At 42.5% G+C, this 15,658-nt stretch overlaps 1 protein-coding gene, 1 pseudogene and 1 gene segment (V, D, J or C); 2 read left to right on the forward strand and 1 right to left on the reverse strand.

Annotated features, from left to right (window-relative positions):
- Window positions 1-15,658, forward strand: part of LOC138672974 (immunoglobulin gamma-1 heavy chain-like) — a 606,081-nt gene that overhangs the window by 413,474 nt on the left and 176,949 nt on the right.
- Window positions 1-15,658, forward strand: part of LOC138672958 (uncharacterized) — a 147,725-nt gene that overhangs the window by 13,905 nt on the left and 118,162 nt on the right. The window lies entirely within an intron of this gene.
- On the reverse strand, window positions 12,529-14,372 carry LOC138657509 (CCR4-NOT transcription complex subunit 3 pseudogene; annotated as a pseudogene).

The following is a 15,658-nucleotide window of genomic DNA, read 5'->3' on the forward strand; positions in this document are numbered from 1 at the left end:
GTGCCATTTGTGAGTAGCTAATAACCGCCGAAGAGATGTTCAACTGATGCCACTCTCCAGTGACATGCGGCAAGTGCTACGCTGTGGGCTCTTGCTGAGTGAAGCTAGGACAGTCACTGATGTGTCTTCATTAGTGACAGTTTTCTTGTGTCCACATTTTGGCAAATCCAATACTGAACCTGTTTCACAAAATTTGGCAAGCAGTTTGCTAACTGTAGCATGGGAGATGGATAGTTGTCATGATCCCAATGGCAGGGGATCACTAAAGGACAAGCACAGATACAAACAAGTTCTAGGGCGATGGAACCTGAGCTGACCGCGACCCTGAACCTAACACACAAATAAAAGTAGCCGGGGAACGTGCCTACGATGATCCTAGACGTCTCGCTCCAGCCGAAGATCTAACTTCCCCTATTAGAAGAAACACAGACCTCTCTTGCCTCCAGAGAAATCCCCCACAGAAATAGCAGCCCCCCACATATAATGACGGTGAAATGAGAGGAAAGCACATACGCAGTATGAAAACAGTTTCAGCAAAATGAGGCCCGCTAAAGCTAGATAGCAGAGGATACAAAAGTGAACTGCGCAGTCAGCGAAAAACCCTTCAAAAAACCATCCTGAAATTACTTGAACTCATGTGCCAACTCATGGCACATGAGGAGCAATTTCAGCCCACTAGAGCAACCAGCAGCAAGAATCACATATCTGCAGGCTGGACTAAAAACCGAATAAAGCAAAACACCAAAACAGGAAAATCCAAACTTACCTTGACCAGAAGGTTCTAGGAGCAGGGAGCAGAGGTAACAAGACACACTGGATACATTGATAACCGGCGAGGAAATGCCAGCAAAGCCAGGTTAAATAGGAAACTCCCATATGCTGATGGAACAGGTGGAACCCAGAAACCCAGGAAAGACAAGTCACCCAGTACCATCAGTAACCACCAGAGGGAGCCCAAAAACAGAACTCACAACAGTACCCCCCCCTTGAGGAGGGGTCACCGAACCCTCACGAGAACCACCAGGGCGACCAGGATGAGCCCTATGAAAAGCGCGAACCAAATCATCAGCATGAACATCCGAGGCAACCACCCAAGAATTATCCTCCTGACCATAACCCTTCCACTTGACCAAATACTGGAGTTTCCGTCTGGAAACACGAGAATCCAAGATCTTCTCCACAACATACTCCAATTCTCCCTCCACCAGCACAGGAGCAGGAGGCTCAAGCGAAGGAACAACAGGTACCTCATACTTCCGCAACAACGACCGATGAAACACATTATGAATAGCAAACGATGCCGGGAGATCCAAACGAAACGACACAGGGTTAAGAATTTCCAAGATCCTATAGGGACCGATGAACCGAGGCTTGAACTTAGGAGAACAGACCTTCATAGGAACAAAACGAGAAGACAACCACACTAAGTCCCCAACAAGAAGTCGAGGACCCACGCGGCGACGGCGATTAGCAAACTGCTGAGCCTTCTCCTGGGACAACTTCAAATTGTCCACCACATGACTCCAAATCCGATGCAACCTATCCACCACCATGTCCACTCCAGGACAATCAGAAGGTTCCACCTGACCAGAGGAAAAACGAGGATGAAACCCCGAATTACAAAAGAAAGGAGAAACCAAGGTAGCAGAACTAGCCCGATTATTAAGGGCAAACTCGGCCAGCGGCAAAAAGGTAACCCAGTCATCCTGATCAGCAGAAACAAAACACCTTAAATAAGTTTCCAAGGTCTGATTAGTTCGTTCAGTCTGGCCATTCGTCTGAGGATGGAATGCAGACGAAAAGGACAAATCAATGCCCATCTTAGCACAGAACGTCCGCCAAAATCTAGACACAAACTGGGATCCCCTGTCAGAAACGATGTTCTCAGGAATCCCATGCAAACGAACCACATTCTGAAAAAACAGAGGGACCAACTCAGAGGAGGAAGGCAACTTAGGCAAGGGTACCAGATGAACCATTTTAGAAAAGCGATCACAACCCAGATGACGGACATTTTTTGAGAGACAGGGAGATCCGAAATAAAGTCCATGGAAATGTGCGTCCAAGGCCTCTTCGGGATAGGCAAAGGTGACAACAATCCACTGGCCCGAGAACAGCAAGGCTTAGCCCGAGCACAAACCTCACAAGACTGCACAAAAGAACGCACATCCCTCGACAAGGAAGGCCACCAAAAAGACCTGGCCACCAAGTCTCTAGTACCAAAAATTCCAGGATGACCTGCCAACGCAGAAGAATGGACCTCGGAGATGACTCTACTGGTCCAATTATCCGGAACAAACAGTCTCTCAGGCGGACAACGATCAGGTTTACCCGCCTGAAACTCCTGCAAAGCACGTCGCAAGTCTGGGGAGACAGCAGACAAAATCACCCCATCCCTAAGGATACCAGAGGGCTCAGAATTTCCAAGGGAGTCAGGCACAAAACTCCTAGAAAGAGCATCCGCCTTCACATTCTTTGAACCTGGCAGGTATGAAACCACAAAATTGAAACGAGAGAAAAACAGTGACCAACGAGCCTGTCTAGGATTCAGACGCCTGGCAGACTCAAGGTAAATCAAATTTTTGTGATCAGTCAAGACCACCACACGATGTCTAGCACCCTCTAGCCAATGACGCCACTCCTCAAATGCCCACTTCATGGCCAAAAGTTCCCGATTACCAACATCATAATTCCGCTCAGCCGGCGAAAACTTTCTAGAAAAAAACGCGCATGGCTTCATCACTGAGCCATCGGAGCTTCTCTGTGACAAAACCGCCCCCGCTCCAATCTCGGAAGCATCAACCTCAACCTGAAAAGGGAGCGAAACATCTGGCTGACGCAACACAGGAGCAGAAGAAAACCGGCGCTTAAGTTCCTGAAAGGCCTCCACAGCCGCAGGAGACCAATTAGCAACATCAGCACCCTTCTTAGTCAAATCCGTCAAAGGCTTAACAACACTAGAAAAATTAGTTATAAAACGACGATAGAAATTAGCAAAGCCCAAGAACTTCTGTAGACTCTTAAGAGATGTAGGCTGCGTCCAGTCACAAATAGCCTGAACCTTGACGGGATCCATCTCATTAGTAGAAGGGGAAAAAATATACCCCAAGAAAGAAATCTTCTGGACTCCAAAGAGACACTTTGAGTCTTTTACAAACAAGGAATTGGCCCGCAGGACCTGAAACACCTTCCTGACCTGCTGAACATGAGACTCCCAGTCATCAGAAAAAAACAAAATATCATCCAAATACACAATCATAAATTTATCCAGATATTCACGGAAAATATCGTGCATAAAGGACTGGAAGACTGAAGGAGCATTAGAAAGTCCAAAAGGCATTACCAAATACTCAAAATGGCCCTCAGGCGTATTAAATGCGGTTTTCCACTCATCACCTTGCTTTATACGTATAAGATTATACGCACCCCGAAGATCAATCTTAGTGAACCATTTAGCCCCCTTAATGCGAGCAAACAAATCAGTCAACAATGGCAAAGGATACTGATATTTTACGGTAATCTTATTCAAAAGACGATAATCTATACAAGGCCTCAAGGAACCATCTTTTTTGGCCACGAAAAAAAAACCTGCTCCCAAAGGGGACAAAGATGGACGGATATGTCCCTTTTCCAAGGACTCCTTAACATAATCCCGCATAGCAGTATGCTCTGGCACTGACAGATTGAACAAACGACCTTTAGGAAATTTACTGCCTGGAATTAAATTTATAGCACAATCGCAATCCCTGTGAGGAGGAAGCGAACTGAGCTTAGGCTCCTCAAAAACATCCCGATAGTCAGACAAAAACACAGGAATCTCAGAAGGAGTAGATGAAGCGATAAAAATCGGAGGTGCATCATCATGAACCCCCTGACAACCCCAGCTTAACACAGACATTGATTTCCAGTCAAGGACTGGATTATGAGTTTGTAACCATGGCAGACCAAGTACTAAAACATCATGCAAATTATACAGTACCAGGAAGCGAATCACCTCCTGATGAACGGGAGTCATACGCATGGTCACTTGTGTCCAGTACTGAGGTTTATTCATAGCCAAAGGTGTAGAGTCAATTCCCTTCAAAGGAATAGGGACTTCCAGAGGCTCCAGACTAAACCCACAGCGATTGGCAAATGACCAATCCATAAGACTCAGGGCAGCACCTGAATCCACATAGGCATCGACGGAAATGGATGATAATGAACAAATCAGAGTCACAGACAGAATGAACTTAGACTGTAAAGTACTAATGGCAACAGACTTATCAACCTTTTTTGTGCGTTTAGAGCATGCTGATATAACATGAGCTGAATCACCACAATAAAAGCACAACCCTTTTTTCCGCCTATACTTTTGCCGTTCACTTCTGGACTGAATTCTATCACATTGCATTATCTCAGGTGACGGTTCAGACGACACCGCCAAATGATGCACAGGTTTGCGCTCCCGTAAACGCCGATCAATCTGAACAGCCATAGTCATAGACTCATTCAGACCAGCAGGCGCAGGGAACCCCACCATAACATCTTTAATGGCCTCAGAAAGGCCATCTCTAAACTTTGCAGCCAGAGCGCACTCATTCCACTGAGTAAGTACCGACCACTTCCGAAATTTTTGACAATAAATTTCTGCTTCATCTTGCCCCTGAGAGAGGGCCAACAAAGCTTTTTCAGCCTGAATCTCTTGGTTAGGTTCCTCATAGAGCAAACCCAATGCCAGAAAAAACGCATCCGCATTAAGCAACGCAGGGTCCCCTGGTGCCAATGTAAATGCCCAATCCTGAGGGTCACCCCGCAGGAAAGATATAATTATCTTGACTTGCTGAGCAGGGTCTCCAGAGGAGCGAGATTTCAAAGAAAGAAACAACTTGCAATTGTTCCTAAAATTCAGAAAACGAGATCTATCTCCAGAGAAAAACTCTGGGACAGGAATTCTAGGTTCAGACATAGGAGCATGTACAACAAAATCCTGTATATTTTGAACCTTAGTGGCAAGATTATTCAGGCTGGAAGCCAAACTCTGGACGTCCATGATAAACAGCTGGGATCAGAGCCATTCAAAGATTAAGAGGAGGAGGAAGTAGCCAGGCTGCAATAAGGCTAGGCAGCAAACTCTGAGGGAAAAAGAAAAAAAAAAAAACTTCCTCAGACTACTTATCCTCCTACTTCAGCCAATACAATTAACACTTTGTTGGCCGGTTATACTGTCATGATCCCAATGGCAGGGGATCACTAAAGGACAAGCACAGATACAAACAAGCTCTAGGGCGATGGAACCTGAGCTGACCGCGACCCTGAACCTAACACACAAATAAAAGTAGCCGGGGAACGTGCCTACGATGATCCTAGACGTCTCGCTCCAGCCGAAGATCTAACTTCCCCTATTAGAAGAAACACAGACCTCTCTTGCCTCCAGAGAAATCCCCCACAGAAATAGCAGCCCCCCACATATAATGACGGTGAAATGAGAGGAAAGCACATACGCAGTATGAAAACAGTTTCAGCAAAATGAGGCCCGCTAAAGCTAGATAGCAGAGGATACAAAAGTGAACTGCGCGGTCAGCGAAAAACCCTTCAAAAAACCATCCTGAAATTACTTGAACTCATGTGCCAACTCATGGCACATGAGGAGCAATTTCAGCCCACTACAGCAACCAGCAGCAAGAATCACATATCTGCAGGCTGGACTAAAAACCGAATAAAGCAAAACACCAAAACAGGAAAATCCAAACTTACCTTGACCAGAAGGTTCTAGGAGCAGGGAGCAGAGGTAACAAGACACACTGGATACATTGATAACCGGCGAGGAAATGCCAGCAAAGCCAGGTTAAATAGGAAACTCCCATATGCTGATGGAACAGGTGGAACCCAGAAACCCAGGAAAGACAAGTCACCCAGTACCATCAGTAACCACCAGAGGGAGCCCAAAAACAGAACTCACAACAGATAGTCTCATAGGGTGTCTTGCATTGAAATCTGCTGCAATAACCCAGGTACTGCGTTCACCAGACAACAACACAATTTCTATCCGCTCCTCACGTGTTAACCTCTGCGACATGTCAATGGCTGTAAACAAAGAAAAATGTGTAAATAACTCATGAAAGAATACAGTTACGTTAAAACCAAGCACACCATTGTTTTTCTTGTGAAATTCTCAATAAGTTTGATGTGTCACATGACCCTCTTCCCATTGAAAAAAATTAAGTTGGATCCAAAATGGCTGACTTCAAAATGGCCGCCATAGTCACCACTCATCACCATCCATCTTGAAAAGTTTTCCCCCTCCCATATGCTAATGTGCCACGAAAAGGATGTTGATATCACCAACCATTCCCATTTTATTTAGGTGTATCCATATAAATGGCCCACTCTGTAGAACATTCAAGAACATTGTTCTATAGATGTCTATTGTTTTCTGTGATCCATGTAACTGCTGTAAAATATATCTCTGAACACTATTAGCAGCAGTTCAGGCAAGATGGATGACCCACCATAAATTTAAAACAGTCAATAGTCAGAAAATGGCAGCATAAAGAAAGGACTTTGTATTATTATTTATTATTAATTAGAAATTAAACATATTTGGTGGAATAGGTAAAAATTAGGAAGAACCATGTTTTCCATGTTTTATATTTAACCTCTCTACGACGTTTGACGTGTCCATACGATCAAGGTGGGAATTATGAGGGGATAGATGTGGAGACATTATGTGTGGATATGCGATGGCGATTTTGGGAGTCCAGAGGCTGTGCGCGAGCGATCACCGCTCAGCTAAGTGCATCACTCCCGGCACTTTAACCTTCAAAATACTCCAATCGATATCACAGTATTTAGCAGGCATGCAGAGGGAGGGAGCTCTCTCTGCACTCTGATCTGCTCCCCCGAGACGTCATCGCGTGGGGTCAATCAATCCCAAGATGACCTGATGTCGTCATGACTGCCTTTGCTATGCAATCAGACTGCAAAAAGTGAAATTTCCATAATGAGACAAAGTTAAAAAGTGAAAAAACAAATTGTAATATTTTTTATAAAAACAAAGTCACAAAATAACTAAAAAACTATAAAAATATATTGTACCCATAAATAATAATTTTTATGAAAAAAAAATAAACAAAGTACACATATGTGGTATTGCCACTTCTGGAACTACACGACCTATAAAACTGTCCTACTAGTTAACCACTTCAGTGAACAGTGGAAAAACAATAAGACCGAACAAAAAGTGGAACAATATGCGATAAAAAAAGATGAATGTAAATAAAAATAGTATAGCTGATAACATTATCTTGTCCAGCAAAAAATAAGCTGCCATAAAGCTCCATCAGTGGAAAAATAAAAAAGATATAGCCCTCGGAATAAAACAATGCAAAAATAATTATTTTTTTCTATTAAATAGTTTTTATTGTATAAAAATAACAAAATATATAAAAACTGATAAAAATGTGGTATTGCTGTAATCTTACTGACCGGAAAATAAAGCTACTTTGTCAATTTTACCACACTCAGTAACGTTCTGTATTGCTGGTTTTTGTTCATTTTGCCTCATAAAAATCAGAAAAGAAATTGATTAAAAAATATCAAGTGTCCGATAACGGTACCAATAAAATTGTCAACTCAACCAGCAAAAAACAAGCCCTCACATGACTGTGTCAGGCAAAATACGGAAAAATTGTAGCTCTCAAAATATGGCAATGCAAAAACTAGTTTTTGCTAAAAAAAAAAAAGCATCTTTTAGTGTGTGACAGTGGCAATAAAGAAAGTACAATATAAATTTGGTTTCACTGTAATCACACCCACCTAAAGAATAAGGTCGCTTAATCACTTATACTTCTTCTCGAGGAATGGAGTAAAAAAATTAAACCAATTCTTCACCTGCTGTTGATTTGTTAATTCTGCCTCCCAAAGATTGCAATAAGACTCGGTGTACATTTATTCTGCACTCTGCTCTTGGTGCTTACACCTGGATTTTCAAGTAAATCTCTGAAATACGTGACTCTGATGGAAGCCCTGGCAGAAGATTCCCTAAAATGACTCATATGGGGACACTTTGAACAATGTCTGGCCTATGATCCAGCTGTGACCGTCTTCTTAGGTGTGCATAAATCATGGACCGCCACAGTTTTGTGAACTACTGAAAAAACGACATCTGCTACCTCATTATGGTGAATGGAACCTCCGGGGGTTTCAGCTGAATCACGTCACTCTGAGAATTAGACGGAAACCCCAAATTAAGTGCTCAGCGTAGAGCGCCAGATAAATGTGATCTCAAACATTATGTAAAATGTTCCCACTAAAAGTTTCAACTCAATCTACAAAAAAGTCCCCACTTAGGTCCATCATCTGTCAATGGAAATATAGGGTGCTTCCAAGTTACTGGTAGCACAAAGGCTCTGGAAAAACGAAATGGCTCCTCGCCCATCCAAAATAAATTCAGCAAATTCTGAGCTCTCAAATTCAAATGTGCCCTTACCTTCTAAGCACCACAGTGTGCCTAAACCACATTTCGCGTCCACATGTTTTTCATTTCTGTAACGATGAGAGCCCACCTAATTTACGAGTGCTTATCTCCAGAAGCTTGAGCTGGGCATAACGTACTGGTCACTACAACATTCTGGTCAGTACAAGCGCAGGTTGCAATTTTCACTCAGCAACATCCACTGCTACTTGTTTCTGGAAAACACCCATGAAGTCAAAATCATCACTAAACCTGTCCATAAATTCCCAAAGGGGGGTACAATTTCTAAAATATGGTCACTTATCTGCTCTTCTAGCGCTTAGGGGCTCTGTATATGGAGTCCACAAACGATTCTAGGAAAATATGCACTACAGGAGGCAAATAGCACTCTGTCCCTCCCGAGTCTCGCTGTGTGGCTAAGCAAAACTGTACAGCCATATATAGAGTACAGGTACTTCTCACCAATTATAATATCATCAAAAAGTTAATTTATTTCAGTTCCTCAATACAAAAAGTGAAACTCATGTATTACAGGTGCATCTCACAAAATTAGAGTCCAGCAAAATCTGAACTCCAATATGGCGCTTCTTCCCTTCTGAGCTTTGCACTGTGCCTCAAAAACAGTTTTCGACCACATATGGGGTATCGGCGTGCTCAGGAGAAACTGCACAATTTTGATGTGTATTTTCTCCTTTTATGGTTGTGAAAATAAAATATTTGGGGCTAAAATAAATTTTCTGTGGGAAATTTTTTTATTTATTTTATTTTTAAAATATTCTGTGAAGCAATTGGGGGGGCTATGGTGCTCACCACACATCTGGATATATGCCTGGAAGGGTCACTTGTGGGGGGTTTCCATTGTTTAGGCACATCTGGAGCTCTCCAGACATGACATGGAATCTACTAATTATTCCAGCAAATTTTATATTCAAAAAGTCAAATGGTGCTCCTTCCCTACGGAGCCCTGCCAAGCGTCCAAACAGTAGTTTCCCCACACATATCAGGTACCAGTGTACTCAGGATAAGTCGCACAATAAATTGTATGGTGCAGCCTTGTTAGCCTTGTAAATATGCAAAATTTTGGGCTAAAAATTTTTTTGGGTGGGAAAAATGTGATTTTTTTATTTTTCACGGATCTGCGTTATAAACCTCTGTGAAGCACCTGGGGCTTCAAGGTGATCACCACACATCTATGCAAGTTCCCTGAGGGGTCTAGTTTCCAAAATGGTGTAATATTTAGGTGGTTTCTAATATTTAGGCACATCAGTGGCTTTCTAAATGTTACATGGCGTCCTTTAATTATTCCAGCAAATTTTATATTCAAAAAGTCAAATGGCGCTCTCTCTTCTAATGTCATATGCCCAAACAGTAGTTTTCCCCCACATATGGGGTATCGGCATACTCAGGAGAAATTGCACAACAAATAAATTGTACAGTGCCATTTCTCCTGTTACCCTTGTGAAAATGCAAAATTTTGGGTAAAAAACATTTTGGGGGTTCAAGGAGCTCACAACACATCTAGATAAGTTCCCTGAGGGGTCTAGTTTCCAAAATGGTGTCACTTGGGGGTTTCCATAGTTTGGGCACATCAGGGGGCTCTCCAATTGAGACATGCCATCCTCTAATTATTCCAGCAAATTTTGCTTAAAAAAGTCAAATGGTGCTCTTTCCCTTAAGAGCCCTGCAATGCAACCAGGCAGTGGTTTTCCCTCACATATGTGGTATGCTCAGCTATTCTTGTGAAAATAAAAAGTAAAGGTCTAAAGTAATTTTTTTGTGAAAAAAGTTAACTGTTCATTTTTTCCTTCTATATTCTAAAAATTCATGTGAAGCACCTGAAGGGTAAATAAAGTTAATGAATGTGGTTTTGTGCACCTTGGGAGGTGCAGTTTTTAGAAAGGTTTCACTTTTGGGTATTTTCTGTCATATAGACCCCTCAAGGTCACTTCAAACGTAATTTCATCCCTAAAAAAATGGTTTTAACCCTTCTGACTTCCTAAAAAAAAAATGTTTAAAAACTTGTGCTGATGTAAAGAACTCATGTGGGAAATGTTATTTATTAACTATTTTGTGTGATATAACTTTCAGGTTGAAGGGCACAAAAATTAAAAATGTGAAAATTGCAAAAAGATTTTTTCATAAATAAACACAAGTCATATTAGAAGAAATTTTACCCCTACTACAGTGTGCATCGGGTGCTTGGGTATGCACCGAATATCGTGGGTCCTCGAGTGACATGCTGAAGTCCCCACCCCGTATGTTTTGCGGCTGTAAGACACCCCCAAAAAATACGAGGATCCGCGATACTCCGTGCATACCCGAGCACCCGATGCAAACTTGAATAATGAGTTCTTGCACTCAACACTAGCCGTCATATTGCAATCATTTTTTTGTAAATTTTTGAAGAAACCCCAATTCCAACTCCAACCCTAACACAACCCTTTCCCCAACCCTAAACCTAACACAACCCCAACTCCAACCCTAACTGTAAAGAATGGCTAAAAATGTTTTTTTCATTTTATAATTTTTATTTAACTAAGGGAATTACAAAGGGGATTTGATTTACTAATCTAATCTTTTAATCACAGTGATAGACAAAAAGAACCAGTAAGAAAATTTTCCTATTGTTGCCAGGTACCGGTTGGCAGATCTTGTCAGGCGCACTGTGCATGCGCCCGCCATTTTTTCCAGGAAGATGATGCAGAGGGCCGGGGGACAGAGCAGGAGGGACCAGGGGGATGGTAGAGGTATCGGGGGCCTCAAAGGACCCCACTTCTCTCTTCTCTGATAAATTAGATCATATCAGAAAAGAGAGAAATTAATTGTAAATCTGACTCTTTTATTTTATGTGATCGCCATTATTTGGTGAATAATAGCGATCACATGACAGGGAAACATAAAAACCAGCCCTGATTATGTTCTCCAAGGTCTCAGCTACCCCCAGTAGCTGAGACCCCAGAGATTTTCCAATGCTGGGAGATGCTATACCCTAATTTCTCAGCTAAATTAAAAAGTGGCCCTGAGGAATAAGTATCCTTAACTGCCGCCGTTAAAAGGCATATAGGCTGTCGTTAACCCATTACTTGCCAAATTAAAATTTTTACAAGTACGGATTTTTCAGAAAAGGGCGTCCCAATATTCATTTAAAAATGACAATGACATGATTTCCTATTTTGAAAACATTCATTTTACAAACACAACACAAAAAATTGGACCTAATTATAAAAACTATAAAATCTTAGTTGCTAGAAGCTAAAGATTAGGCGTCCCCAAAAAAGGACATTGGTAGATAATGGGTTAAGGGCTTAAAGCTGTGGAGAATCTACACCACATTCCAAATTATTATGCAAATTGGATTTAAATATCATAAGGATGTCATTTTTTGTTTTTCCAATAAACTCATGGATGCTTTTGTGTCTCAGGGGTCTCTTGATCACAGAAATCTGTCTAAAACAGCTGTGATTATAATTAGTTTGCCAGGTGAGCCAATTAAAGGAAAATTACTTTAAAAAGATATTACACATTATTAAGCAGGCCAAAGGAAATTTCAAGAAATATTAGAAATAAAATGAATCTCTCTGCTGCTGAAAAGAGCCAATTTGTGCAATGACAAGTGTGGTAGAGCTGCTCACTTAGCTGCACACGGAGGTAGACACAGGAACACTGCAGCTTTAAGGATGCACTTGGTTTATTAGATATAGCATAAACCAAGTTTTAAGCACAAAATAAACACAGCTCTCTGGGCAAAACAGCAAAACAAAATAAAACGGTAGCACTATGTGCAGTCCTTGCGTTAGTGGGGCTAAGCCCACTCTGGGTTACCAATGTCCTTTAACAAACGCCATGTGCACAGACACTTTCCAGGAGTCCTTTCTCTCCAGGCACTTCGCACAATGACTCCCTCTGGAACCCAGATATTTAAGCCCAGACCACGTGACTCCTCACCCATATGACTGTCACATGATTTTGAATCACACAGGTTCTTCAAGTGTTTTTAGTAAACTCTATGCAGGCTTTCATATGTCTTGCACTGAGGAGAGGCTTCCGTTGGGCTACTCTGCCATAGACTCTACTTCTTGTCCTTTAATTCTTCTGAAAAGTCAAGAGGGTGTTGAGATGTTGGGTGTTGATCACGTTGTTCTCCTGTCTCCACCACCATGCACAATCTAATCCCATTTAATAGATTTTTTTTGTAACTGCATGCATTGAAGTGTTTGTCCGAATTTCCCCTCCTCCCAACTCTTCTTGGGAATGAGACTTGAAGTCTTCTGCCCTCCCCTCTATTTCCCCGGTCACGGATTGCCCATGTGAAACTGGAAGGCTGAGCGTGTTCAAGAGGTCACTGTAAGTCACGGTCTTCCAGGTAGCGGTATTCGAACGTGAACCCTTCCTTCTTCCTCTGGCCCCATTTTTCATAGTCAAAGTAAATATATGTCCCCTGCTCGAATTCATCAGTTATTGTCTTGGGCTCCTCGTGTATTTGGAACCACATCATGTATTTGGTGTGAAAACTCCACGACTGCTTTTTCAAAGCTTTAGCAGCTAAATACTGTGCTTTAGTGCCCTCCAAATAGTAAAAGATAAAGAAGAGTGTCTCTGTGGAAAGTCGCTGGTAGAATTCTACTGTGTCCGAATGAGGAGGGGGCATCTGGTGGTGATACTGCGGCGTCGGGCATGGATTCCGGGGGAGGTATTGCCTTTTAAAGATTAGCAGACAAAGTTCTAATACACGACTAAACAAATTGCCGCAGCGTATCCTTTCTGAATCCGAGGGGTGAGGCACATGATGCCACGCTGCATCTTCCATCGCTTGCTGGTAAAGCTGATCTGTTGTAAGGGGAACAGGACCCAACGGGCACACACCCAGGGAAAGAGGGATGTTTACTTCTGAAACCTGGGTTGAAGGCTGAGTTGCGGGAGGCTGCGTTGTGGTTGTAGTGAGAAGAATTTCTTTAGCTCGATCACCCATAAGGATAGTAGGCACTGAATCTTCCAAGTTCGTTCCAATAGCTGCACATTCTGCCATGGATTTAAGTGTACTTAAAGGCTCAGGTGCCTTGATTTCTGGTGTGGAGCTGAACTGAGGAGGCCCATTTAGTAGTGGCTGGCTGGGTTTGGGGTCACTGAAGCTCGGTGTTGGCAAACTAGGAGGGTTTACATTTAAGTGTAATAGTAAGCTTGGCCCAGTGCTGGTACTACTGCTGCTGGCTGGGAGCGATCCACTGTTCGTCTCTTTTGCAGTGCTGGTCGGTGGGTTGTGAATCACAGACTGGCTGGATTGTGACTGACTGCTATTACTTAGTGCAGTATCCGCTGAGTTTTCTGCTACAACCGAGCTATAACTTGTTGCTCCATTTTGCTTGCTTGTGTTTTGCTGGGAGCTGGGGGGCCTCGGCTGGGAGGTATTTGTACTAGATGGAGGAGGAGCCACCGCCTGCGCGTACGGTGTGGGTGTCCCAGCCGTGTGTCCGCTGGACAGGTTGTTTTTGCTGTTGGTGCTGCTGTTGCTGCTCGTACTGCTGCTGTTTGATACCGCTCCGTTGCTGTTTGTACCCGGCCCATTTCCCAGAGATGACGTGCTAGAACTGCTTCTTATTTGGTAACTTGGCGTCACTGCGGGGGACTGGCTGACCTCGCTGTCTGTAGACCGGCCTCGGATTTTCTTGTCATCTTCAGAGTTTTCTGTGGTGCAATTGGCAGGACTGGGTGGAATCGGAGAACTTGATGTGGTGGAGGTGGGAGTGCTGCTAGACTGGTTGAAGATCTCATCCTCCATGTGACTGTGGGTTGGTGGGGAAGTAGCTGCCAGCGCCTGTGGAATGTCTTCTAAATCAAGGTCGTCGTATAGGAACTCGTTTTCTTCAAAGTCTGGATCCTGCGAAGAGTCCACGTAGTATTCTACATCATCTTTAATCTTCTACTACTACTACTCTGCCATAGACGCCTGACTGGTGGAGGGCTGCAGTGATAGTTTACTTTGTGGAACCTTCTCCCATCTCCCTACTGCATCTCTGGAGCTCAGCCACGATGATATTGGGGTTCTTCTTTACCTCTCTCACCAAGGCTCTTCTCCCACGATTGCTCAGTTTGGCTGGATGGCCAGTCTAGGAAGACTTCTGGTGGTCCCAAACTTATTCCATTTAAGGATTATGGAGGCCACTGTGCTCTTCGGAAACTTGAGTACTGCAGAAATTCTGTTGTAACCTTGGCCAGATCTGTCCCATGTCACAATTCTGTCTCTAAGCTCCTTGGCCAGTTCCTTTGACCTCATGATTCTCATTTGGTCTGACATGCACTGTGAGCTGTGAGGTCTTATATAGAAAAGTGTGTGCCTTTCCAAATCAAGCCCTATCAGTTTAATTAAACACAGCTGGCATCCAATGAAGGAGAGGAGCCATCTCAGTGAGGATCACAAGGAAATGAACAGCATGTGACTTAAATATGAGTGTCTGAGGAAAGGGTCTGAATACTTATGACCATATGATATTTCAGTTTTTCTTTTTTATTAAATTTGCAAAAATTTCTACATTTCTGGGGGTTTTTCAGTCAAGATGGGGTGCAGAGTGTACATTAACCCCTTTACCCCCAAGGGTGGTTTTCACATTAATGACCGGGCCAATTTTTACAATTCTGACCACTGTCCGTTCATGAGGTTATAACTCTGGAACGCTTTAACGTATCCTGATGATTCTGACACTGTTTTCTCGTGACATATTGTATTTCATGACAGTGGTAACATTTCTTTGATACTACTTGTGTTTATTTGTGAAAAAAATGGAAATTTGGCGAAAATTTTTAAAATTTCGCAATTTTCCAAATTTAAATTTTCATGCCCTTAAGTCACAGAGATATGTTACACAAAATACTTAATAAGTAACATTTCCCACATTTCTACTTTACATAAGCACAATTTTGAAACCAAAATTTGTTGTTATTAGGGAGTTATAAGGGTTAACAGTTGACCAGCGATTTCTCATTTTTACAATACCATCTTTTTTAGGGACCACATCACATTTGAAGACAATTTAAGGGGTCTATATGATAGAAAATAGCAAAAAGTTACACCATTCTAAAAACTGCACCTCTCAAGGTGCTCAAAACCACATTTAAGAAGTTTATTAACCCTTCAGATGCTTCACAGGAATTTTTGGAATGTTTAAAAAAATGAACATTTAACTTTTTTTTCACAAAAAATGTAATTCA

This window comes from Ranitomeya imitator, chromosome 1 (genome assembly GCF_032444005.1).
Source record: "Ranitomeya imitator isolate aRanImi1 chromosome 1, aRanImi1.pri, whole genome shotgun sequence".
In the NCBI taxonomy this organism is placed as follows: Eukaryota; Metazoa; Chordata; class Amphibia; order Anura; family Dendrobatidae; genus Ranitomeya; species Ranitomeya imitator.